At 41.9% G+C, this 10,330-nt stretch overlaps 1 protein-coding gene across 6 annotated transcripts in view; it reads right to left on the bottom strand.

Annotated features, from left to right (window-relative positions):
* The window catches only part of LOC128684512 (long-chain fatty acid transport protein 4), a 197,246-nt gene that overhangs the window by 159,902 nt on the left and 27,014 nt on the right, over positions 1 to 10,330 (bottom strand). The window contains exon 1 of one of the 6 annotated variants that reach the window (XM_053770739.2): positions 508 to 600. The exons of 4 other annotated variants lie outside the window; for them this stretch is intronic. The gene's annotated coding sequence lies outside the window, so the exon portion shown is untranslated. Of the gene's footprint in view, positions 1 to 507; positions 601 to 10,330 lie in introns of those variants that run through there. One more of the 6 variants, XM_053770737.2, reaches the window with a different exon arrangement.

Genomic DNA, 10,330 nt, shown 5'->3' with positions numbered 1-10,330 from the left:
TCCACCATAACGCCAAGCCTAAACAATTAACGGGCAAAATAAGAACAAACTACCTGAAGTTCCAACTGCGATATGAATAAAAAATAAAATGTCAAAGACACTTCTACCACCTGTAGAGCTTCATGTTTATGGGAAGAGCTAAACTTGTTGAGGTCATACTATAACACCTGGGGAATGGAAGATAATCAGGTTTGATCTAGTTTAAATTCCTTGGATCAAGAGCCCTTCACCAGCATCAAGGTCCCCCCATTAGGCATGGCGCTGTAAATTGGCTACTCAAATTTCCAGAGTGCCGAATACGAGTCATCAACGTATACAGTATTAAACAGCACGTACACATCCACTTGTACATGTGTACATCACTCATTGCTATTACATATTAACACGGGCTACGGCACACAAGCGATCAATATACACTTATGGAAGTATTCCTCTGAACTGGTTTCGTTCTTATGTTCCAACGATACACGAATGTCAATTATTTGTCAGACTTGGCCGTCAACGCACCAACAATCCCTCCAGTCAGAACAAAAACACGAAAGAGAACTAAACCCCACGAGTCCAGGATCCTGGACTGACCTTCCCTCCCTCTCTGCCACCGCCCAGCACCCGCCTGGGACAGCTTCGCACCCTTCAGACATCTTCCACATTGAATACAGTATCTCAAAAGCAAATATAAATGTACAGAGTTGTGAGTTTATGACTATGTATTCGTGCACCTAGTATCCTACGCAGATTATAAAGCGTTGTAGTAAAAACATTAACCACACTGATCCCAATTTCTCTTTGGCAGCGCTGCTAACTACGAGGGAAGAAGTGTTGTACAGAACAGGTTGCCCACTCAGGTAAGTTGACCTAGAGCAAATTTTATATTATTTATTTATTTATTTATTTGAACATGATACAAAGAAGTACAAAAGAATACAGTTAAATGCAGCATGCCAAAGCCACTTGAATGCATAGCATTACGGGCAGGCTTAAAATTAACTTAAGATTAACTAAGCAATGAAGTATTCAGTGGCAAAACATTATTGTAAAAAGATAACAATTAAGCACAAATGAGTATTGCAAAAACAGGTCGTATGGTTGCTTGCATTGCTGTACAATCAGTATTTATTTATTTTGAACATGATACAGAGAAGTACAAGGAATACAATTTGTAAAGTGCAGCATGCCAAAGCCCTTTGTTTGCAGAGCATTATGGGCAGGCTTAAAATTAACTAAGATTAACTAAGCAATGATATATTCAGTGGTACAAAAATTATTGTAAAACAGATAACAATTTAGTACAAATGAGTATTACAAAGACAGGTCATATGGTCATTTACTGTGTTGCTGTGTAATCAGTAGAATTGAGTAATTCTGTTAGGTAATGAAGTTAAATAGTAACAAAGTTTGATTGGGCCACAGGTTGACATTTATGAGATACAATAATGAGACATATATGAGATACAATTTATGAGACACAATCATTCAGTATTTAATTAGTTGTGGGTAAGTGATTTTTGAGAAGAGACTTGAATTTATAAACAGACAGTGTTTCTATTATATTCACAGGTAATGAATTCCAGATTTTAGGGCCTTTTATGTGCATGGAGTATTTTTCTTTTATTCTTCCCCCCCCCCCTCCGATGCCTTTTTTCATAGGCGTGCGAACGTTATATTTCTAATAACGTGCGCACGCGGGCTATTTTATATAACAAATATAAATGTCCCCACTAAATTTTTTTTTTTTACATTTTTTTATTACGACGAAAAAAGTAACCAAACTGTGATCTTGGCATGACCTCCCCTTCGGGTATGGTTTCACAGCTGCACTGCACAAAATCCTTAATGGTATACTAACATGTACAGAATACGATGTTTATCTCCTGGAGTTTTTAGGCTAGTGTGTGCTTTGTTTCTTGACTAAGTACGATTAGATTTCTGCCCCCTGAAGCGGCTTGTTTAGTGCATCCCATATCCATCCTGTGAAGGGTAGCTAGCGCAACAGCCTATGGATACACAAAAGACCTAGGAACTAGGCCCCAAAGGGTTTACAGGAGTACAATCTGGATTTATATTTACAGTTCATTTATCTGTTGCAAGCAATTTAGGAACTTTACTTATGTCTGCCATCTTATTTTGATTAATGACATCTTGACACAATCACAGAGGTTATTATAATGTCTATCTATATATTCCTCAGTAGGTTGGCAATTAAGCAGTGTTCAAGATAGTGACCCCAGCGGTGTGTGTGTCTGCCAATTGCCAGAAGTGCGTGTAACCAAGCCTAAGCCTGGTTACTACAGCACAGAAGTCAGTCTGTTCACACTGCATGTAACCTATTTCCATCATCCACCTCTACATCTGGAAAAAAAAACCGGCATGAAAGAGTGATGGATAAACTGAATACGGAATTGCGAAAAAGAGCCAACGGGGAGAAGAAACTGAAAATCACGAACAATCCAGACAAGGTCCTCATCAACACCATCGGATGTTATGCCACAACAATTGAAAACAATGGACGTATCTTCATCAGAAGTACACCCATCACCATCAAAAACCCGAATAAGATCCTGGGCTACGAGATCAACAAATTACTCCACATTACACGTCACCAAAAAGATTACCCTAACAAAAACCAGCCTATCAGCTATACAGGTTTAATCACGCCCCCTCTCATTAAGAAGCACCTATATGAGATGAGTATAAAACCTATGCTTGAATATCCTTGCATGCCCATGTCGCAGTCCAGAACAAGGAACTCCTCTTTATCACAGGCACCAGACTGAGGGACAGAATCAGAATGAATGATCTGCACACCTAACAGGTGCTCAACGCAATAAATGTCAGGCTTGACAAACTAAAGAAGCAATAACCATATGCCATGCAAGAACTCTGTATACCAGGCAGAGAAAATCCACGCCAGCCAACTAAACACCACTGACTACATCATCAATGCACCTCCCCAAACGACCCACAGGATGACCCTCCAGCCAAGATTTCGATGTTTCATTCACAAGGACTTCCCAAGACCAAAGTTTGTGAGTGATCTCCCTAAAGATACAGAAGAATGGGTACCACTAGAGCCAATCTATGTGCAAGACAGATAAAACCACCCTTACTGGGGATACCTCACAACTAGCCAAGCGGAATCTGAAAACCACCTATGGCAGGACACCGCCTCAGAATCAGATTAGTCCACCACTAGCTCCAGAAAGCGCCTTGCAACCAGCCCGATCAACTTGTAAAGTGGTAATTATAAAGATATACCTACCACCAATTCGCTGCCATACACGTATGCATCTCGTATATAAGTGTGTCTGATAGGTGGTGTGGTATACACGACCATCTGATTACTATGCTTAACACCACATACACACACTTCTATTAATACGCACTAAAGTGACTGGACCACCTACCTTTATTACTCACTCTCCTCACCCCCCATCTACCCCTTTTCCACATTCCATCTTTGCCTAACCTTGTGCCTCCCCCAACTTATCAAACCTCAGGTTAAATAACCTTGAACCTTGATTTCCAGTTGTTATCTACTCTTGTAGTCCGGCCTGACGGAGCTTTCCTACTCACCACGTGATTAGGTTGATGTTGGATCCAAATGACGGACTCTTTACACTAGATTAAAAGACATTGGGGATGACGATACCATTTTTTTTACCGATACCGATGGTCAAATATAGACCGATACCCATCAATACTAACCGATGACACTAAAATTAGCCAATATTGCTACTCACCGATACCAATAAAATTGGCCGATACTATCATCAAAATTGGGCTATACCCACCGATACCGATACTTTGGCACCCCTAAAGACAGGTTACTGAACAAGTTTTTACTGCAAAATCCCGGTGTAATTTTTCTTCAATAAGCCTATTATTGCTTATGGCCACCTCAAGTCTGCCAAGGTGTCTCCTGCAGTTTTTTTTTTTTTCCAGCTCCCTCTTGAAGACTTCTACAATATAAAAACGAAAAATGGTAAACAGTACCGAGAAGATGATAAGACACATGTGCAACAGTTAGGTATCCTTATTCTGTAACACAGCTCTTCTCCAGGATGAGGGGCAGACAACCTCAAAACCACGTTTCCGAGGGTGGAATGATTACGTCTTTACATCTCTATTGGTTTTGCTGCCTCCTCTGTATTCGACTGAAGAAGCCTACTGTGTAGGCGAAAAGTTTCGGAATAGATACCTAACTACTACACAAATCTTACTTTTCCACTTCTACATCTGTTTCGGTCTCTGACCAAATCATTAAGGCACGCAAAATGCCTAAAACTGGATAGCATTCGACGTGCACCCTTACTAAACTCAAGTCTTTGATTGATTAGATTTATTTTAATCAACGAGAAGCACTAAAACCATAAAGGTCATATAGCACCTGGGGAATGGGGGGGACTCACTTTCGATCTTATGATAGGTACGGCAAATCCAGTTCCTTCAACCGAGAGCCTCTCTCCGACATCATGGCACTTCTCTTGAAGGGCTGACTGATCAGAGACCGGGCCCATATTAGCGGACAGATAGGATCGAGCCACCACCAGTAATGCGCCGAATTATTAAATTAGATTCATGGGAAATTGCTAAACCCGAAGGGTCATACAATCCCAAGACCGGAAGGGATGGGGAAGTAATTAGGTCTGATTCGAGGAAGGGGACGGTAGTTACAATTCCTTGAATCAAAACTCCTTCCCTAGCATCAAGGTCCCCTTGAAAGATCACATAACTTTCCTTCCTTCGGTTAGGTCCAATACAAAGTCACTGCGTTACCCAAGGTTTAAATCTACATATGATTTTTATGTTCTCAAAACATGTGTGTCCTTTAGACCAGTGAATAAAAATTGTTATGTACCCGAAGTCTAAAAAAAAAAATGAAGACGCTTTCAGTGTTTGTAGAGCTATCATGTTCTTACGTCACAGAACATACATACACGAGCCGTGAATGAGAGCGGGAGACCAAATTTTAGGACCAGACACCAATCCCAGGAGAGAGTGTGATGATCCTTTGGTTTATAAATAACACAATAGTGGGTCACAATGTTCTTACCTCTCTGTCCTGGCGCTCCCCCCCCCCCCAGTCCATGTATACATCAAACTTCGAATTCTGTGACTTCATTACAATAATATTTATTTTTCGTCTCTACTCATGCGATTAGGACTGCGGTAGGCCTTCTGGCCGAAGGTAAACTGGTAATGGAAGATAAATATCAATAGACTGTTAATTAACAAAGGCACAAAAAAACCGTTTGGATATGTTTCGCTTGGAGACCAGTTATTTTCAGTGTTTTTCACACCCACTCACTGCCCATCAATTCACAATAAAATGCTATGCCGAAGGAGTCGTACAGTGCCAAATGGCAGGGTAAAGGTTTACGAAGGGGGTCATATATTGTATTTGCAAGCCCTATTTCTAAATGTACCTAAAGAATAAACTTCAGTGACTATTTGCGAAGGTAGAGCAATTCATCTACAACATTCAGCTCTCAAGAAATGATAGAAGGCATAACTAGGCGGCTCGTAACTCAGTGGTAACGCTTTCGGCTCACAGTCAAAGACACCAGGTTCAATCCTGGGAGAGTCGAGACATGAGGACATCTTACATCCGTTGCCCTTGCTCGCCTAGTAAGAAATAGGTACCTACTGTCGATAGCGTCCTGCGAAAAGAAGGGGAAATGACTATAATTCCTTATGAAGGCTGAGCTTTTAAAATGAGCTGATATATCAGCTCTTAACTCGTAAATACAACTGTGTAAAAAAAAAAAAAAAAAACCGGTGCCGGCCTATCCTTCGTAAATCGGATTTTTATAAAAATTAAATCCACTGCTGCTAATTCTGATTTGATTAGATATTTATTTATACTGTCCATTTGTACATTATTTTCTTAGGAACAAACTTGTGATGAAGAGAGACACACGTGAATGACGTGACGTGAAAGTAAAAAAGTGAGGACGCAGATCTCTTGCACCTATATTTAGAAACTATTTACTTCTTTAGCTATCTTTACTACCAACCAATATTGAATTTTTGGGTAGTTACACATAATCGCTAAGTATCACAATCAATTTAATATTTTTCTTGTAGGCATCAAACTGACCACAACAGGTTCTACTGCTACTAGGTTAATTAGTAACAAATGGACATACTCTCTTCCCTGTCTTCCCTCTCCCCTTCCCTTTCCTTCTCCCAGATTTATATATTCCAACACAAGCCTTTCTTGGACAGTATAGCATACGTGTTGCAACTTACCATCCCCAGGATGCCACCCACAGTATCCACCAAGACCAGTGACCAGCTAAGCAAGCAGATGCAGCAAGTTTAAGATTTGCTGTAGGTTTCACCCTCTCCAAGTTTCAAACTAAAGATTTTTCTACTGAGAGCTAGCAGCCTCTGCCCACTGAACAACAGGAAACAGAACATAGTGGATGTTTGTCTGTCCAGTCAAAGGTTACTGTGAAGGGATTTGAATAGGATGTTGAGGGAACTAGAATGTACTGAAATAGTGCTTCAGGATATATGAGTCAGCTTTTCCAGTATCTGGGAAGATTTACCAGCTTCTCGTGGATACAAGCGACAGCATCTAACCTATTCCCTTTAAAAAGCAATAAATGTCCTTTTTCTTGCCATCTCCATACCAAATACTACCCAAATAACAACATCGCAATTCTCGACTTAAGAGATTATCATTTGTTGGAAGAAAATAGTGGCTTTCAGTATACCAAAGTCGAGAGAAAAACTTGATCCTCTCAAGGTCCTCCGGACAACAAAAAAAAAAAAATCATTGCTGGAAATAAATAACGAGAATTTTGTAGTTTTGCTGTCAGTTTGCCTAATTTTGTGTGACATTTTGAGACATGCTTTTGAAGTCAAGATGGACGAACAAGAAAAGAAAATTCTGTATCAAAATGAAAATAATGATTAATTCAAAATCATCCACATTTATGGCACGAACAGACATTCATTCCAATCATCTTGAAAACAGATGAGCTAGGCTTAGAGCACCCACAGGCAACAAAATTTTTAACCTATAGTTAACCATTACGTTAGATTAAGATACATGAACATCTGTCATGGTAATGACGACTATAAAGTTTCAGAGCTAAACCCGTCTAGATGCATGACCGCTTACAATGACAAACTCTGAAACACACACACACACACACACACACACACACACACACACACACACACACACACACACGCACACACACACGCACACACACACACACACACACACACACACACACACACACGCACACACACACGCACACACACACACACACACACACACACACACACACACACACACACACACACACACACACACACACACACACACACACACACAGAAGGCTTTCGACACAGTTCCACAAAAGAGATTAATGCAAAAGCTAGAGAAGCAGGCAGGAATAACAGGAAAGGTACTGCATGCATCAGAAAGTGCCTGACAGGAAGGAAACGAGTGATGGTACGTGACGAGGTGTCAGAGTGGGCGCCTGTGACGAGCGGGGTTCTACAAGGGTCAGTCCTAGGGGTGGTGCTGTTTCTAATATATGTGAATGACATGACGAAGGGATAGATTCATAGGTGTCCCTGTTGGCAGACGATGTAAAGCTAATGAGAAGAATTCAAACGGATGAGAATCAGGTAGGACTACAGAGGGATCTGGACAGGCTAGAAGCCTGGTCCAGTAAGTGGCTCCTGAAGTTTAACCCCACCAAGTGCACAGATATGAAGATTGGAGAAGGTCAAAGAAGACTGCAGACAGAGTACAAGACAGGGGATCAAAGCTGAAAACCTCACTCAAGGAAAAGGATCTTGGGGTGAGTATAATAGTGAGCACATCCGAGGCGCTCATCAACCAGATAACTGCTGCAGCATATGGGCGCCTGGCAAATATAAGAATAGCTTTTCGACACCTTAATAAGGAATCCTTCAAGACTCTGTACTCCGTGTACGTCAGGCCCATATCGGAATATGCAGCACCAGTATGGAATCTACACCTGGTCAAGCACGTCAAGAAATTAGAGAAAGTGAAACAAGGCTAGTCCCGGAGCTTAGGGTTATGTCCACGAAGGGAAATCAACCTGATGACACTGCAGGACAGGAGGGATATGGAGGACACGATAACGACATACAAAACACAGAGAAACCGACAAGATGGATGGGGACAGGATGTTTTAGAGATGGGACACAGCAACGAGGGGTCAAAACTGGAAGTTGAGGAATCAGATGAGTCACAAGTACGTTAGGAAGTATTTCTTCAGTCACAGAGTTGTCAGGAAGCGTAACAATCTGGAGAGTGATGTAGTGGAGGCAGGATCCATACATAGCTTTAAGAAGAAATACGATAAAGCTCATGGAGTAGGGAAAGAGTATACCTAGTAGCAACCAACGAAGGGCGGGACCAGGAGCTGTGAATCGACCCCTGCAACCACAAACAGGCGAGTACAACTTGGTGATTACACACACACACACTAATGGTGTTATGTTAACTTACAAAATACTAGGAGGAACTGTTAGGGTGGGCAAGGGCAGACTGTTTCAGAAACTTGAAACAGCAACACAAAGGCATAGCTGGAAGTGAAAACACAAACGATTCTCAGGGATGCTTGGAAGTAGTTCTTCAGCCTTATAGTCAGGAAGTGGAACAACCTGGTGAATATAGTGGTAGAGGCAGGACTCGTACAAAGTTTTAAAAAGAGGGACGATAAGGCTCTCGAAATCAGGAGTGAGCCTAGTAGCGACCAGCGAAGAGGTGGGGCCAAGAACTGACTCTACCCTTACAACCACATATAGTGACTACATAAAGGTAAGCACATACAAATAAACACACACTGCACATATGGCAATAATCTTTAGCCAACCAGAGCAAAGAGTAAATGACCTGCAAATACAGCGTTACCTTTAAAAAAAATCTGAAAGTTGCCGAACAGTGTTAGAGAGATTTCTTGTATTTTAAAGATTAAAGGTCACAATACTCAGAGGAATTCACAATAAAAAAAAATAAATACTGGACGACGTTTCGGTCAGTCATGGAACATTCTCTTCAGTTTTGAGCCCCTTGTTCAAAATTTCCATTATTATGTAATTAAACATGGGAATAAAAAGCGAATGCATTAGTTAACATAAGAAGGAACACTGCAACAGGCCTACTGACCCATGCGGAGCAGGTCCATGTCCCCCCTCCCCCCGGATGAGCCCAATGACCCACCCAGTCTGGTCACCTCCACTCAAGGATGGAGCACTGCACCAGACCCAGCAGCACAAGCTAGTCAGGCCCAACTCACACCCACCCACACCCACTCATGTATTTATCTAACCTATTTTTAAAACTACACAACGTTTTAGCCTGAATAACTGTACTCGGGAGTTTGTTCCACTCATCCACAACTCTATTTCCAAACCAGTGCTTTCCTATATCCTTCCTGAATCTGAATTTTTCCAACTTGAAACCAGTGGTGACGTGTACTTAGCTCTGTGAAGACCTGTTTGTGTGCTCTCTGTGAATCTGAACCAGGATGCCCTCTCTTGAGCAGCTTTACCAGCAGCTGAGAGAAGAACTCAGAGTTGCTAAACTGGAGATACGGCGATTAACGGAGGAGAACAAGAGGATTCGTAGTAATCCTCCTGTTGTGAGTCCCCAGGTTAAGAGGGGAGCTTGGTCAGTGGTCGGGCAACATGGAACCAAGCTGAAGATTAAGAAAACGGTTGGAGAGGCAGAAACAACGAGAAACCAGAAGACTGCCGTGGAAACTTCCAACTCATTCTCGGTGCTACCTGACGAATGTGAGTGTTCTACTGGGAATGCCACAACGAGCACCAAGGAAGCATTGGCAGACGTGAGTGAGACATCCCTAGAAACCCCAACGAAGACCATCGAGAACGTCATGACGAATTCTACAAGTGGTGTAATGCTACCTGGCGAATGTGAGTCGACTACTCGGAGCATCACTACGGACGACGCCAAGGAAGGTAAAAACATTGTTGTTGTTGGGGATAGCCAGATTAGGTACATGGATAGGGCATTCTGTTTGAAGGATAGGAGTAGGAGGCAGAGAGTGTGTTTTCCTGGGGCTGGGATGAAGGATATTGTTAGCCGTCTGGATGACATCATGAGAGGTAATGGGAGCAATCCTATTATCTGTCTCAGTGCTGGAGGCAACGATGTTGGCAGACGTAGGAGTGAGGACCTGATTAGCAGGTATAGGTCAGCAATAGAGATAATTAGGAAGAAGGGTGGGAAACCTGTCATATGTGGCATTTTGCCAAGGAGAGGAGTTGGAAATGAATGGTTGTCCAGAGCAATTGGTGTCAATTGCTGGCT

The sequence above is a fragment of the Cherax quadricarinatus genome, chromosome 4, assembly GCF_038502225.1.
Source record: "Cherax quadricarinatus isolate ZL_2023a chromosome 4, ASM3850222v1, whole genome shotgun sequence".
Lineage (NCBI taxonomy): Eukaryota > Metazoa > Arthropoda > Malacostraca > Decapoda > Parastacidae > Cherax > Cherax quadricarinatus.
This window is presented reverse-complemented; position numbering and strand designations above follow the sequence as displayed.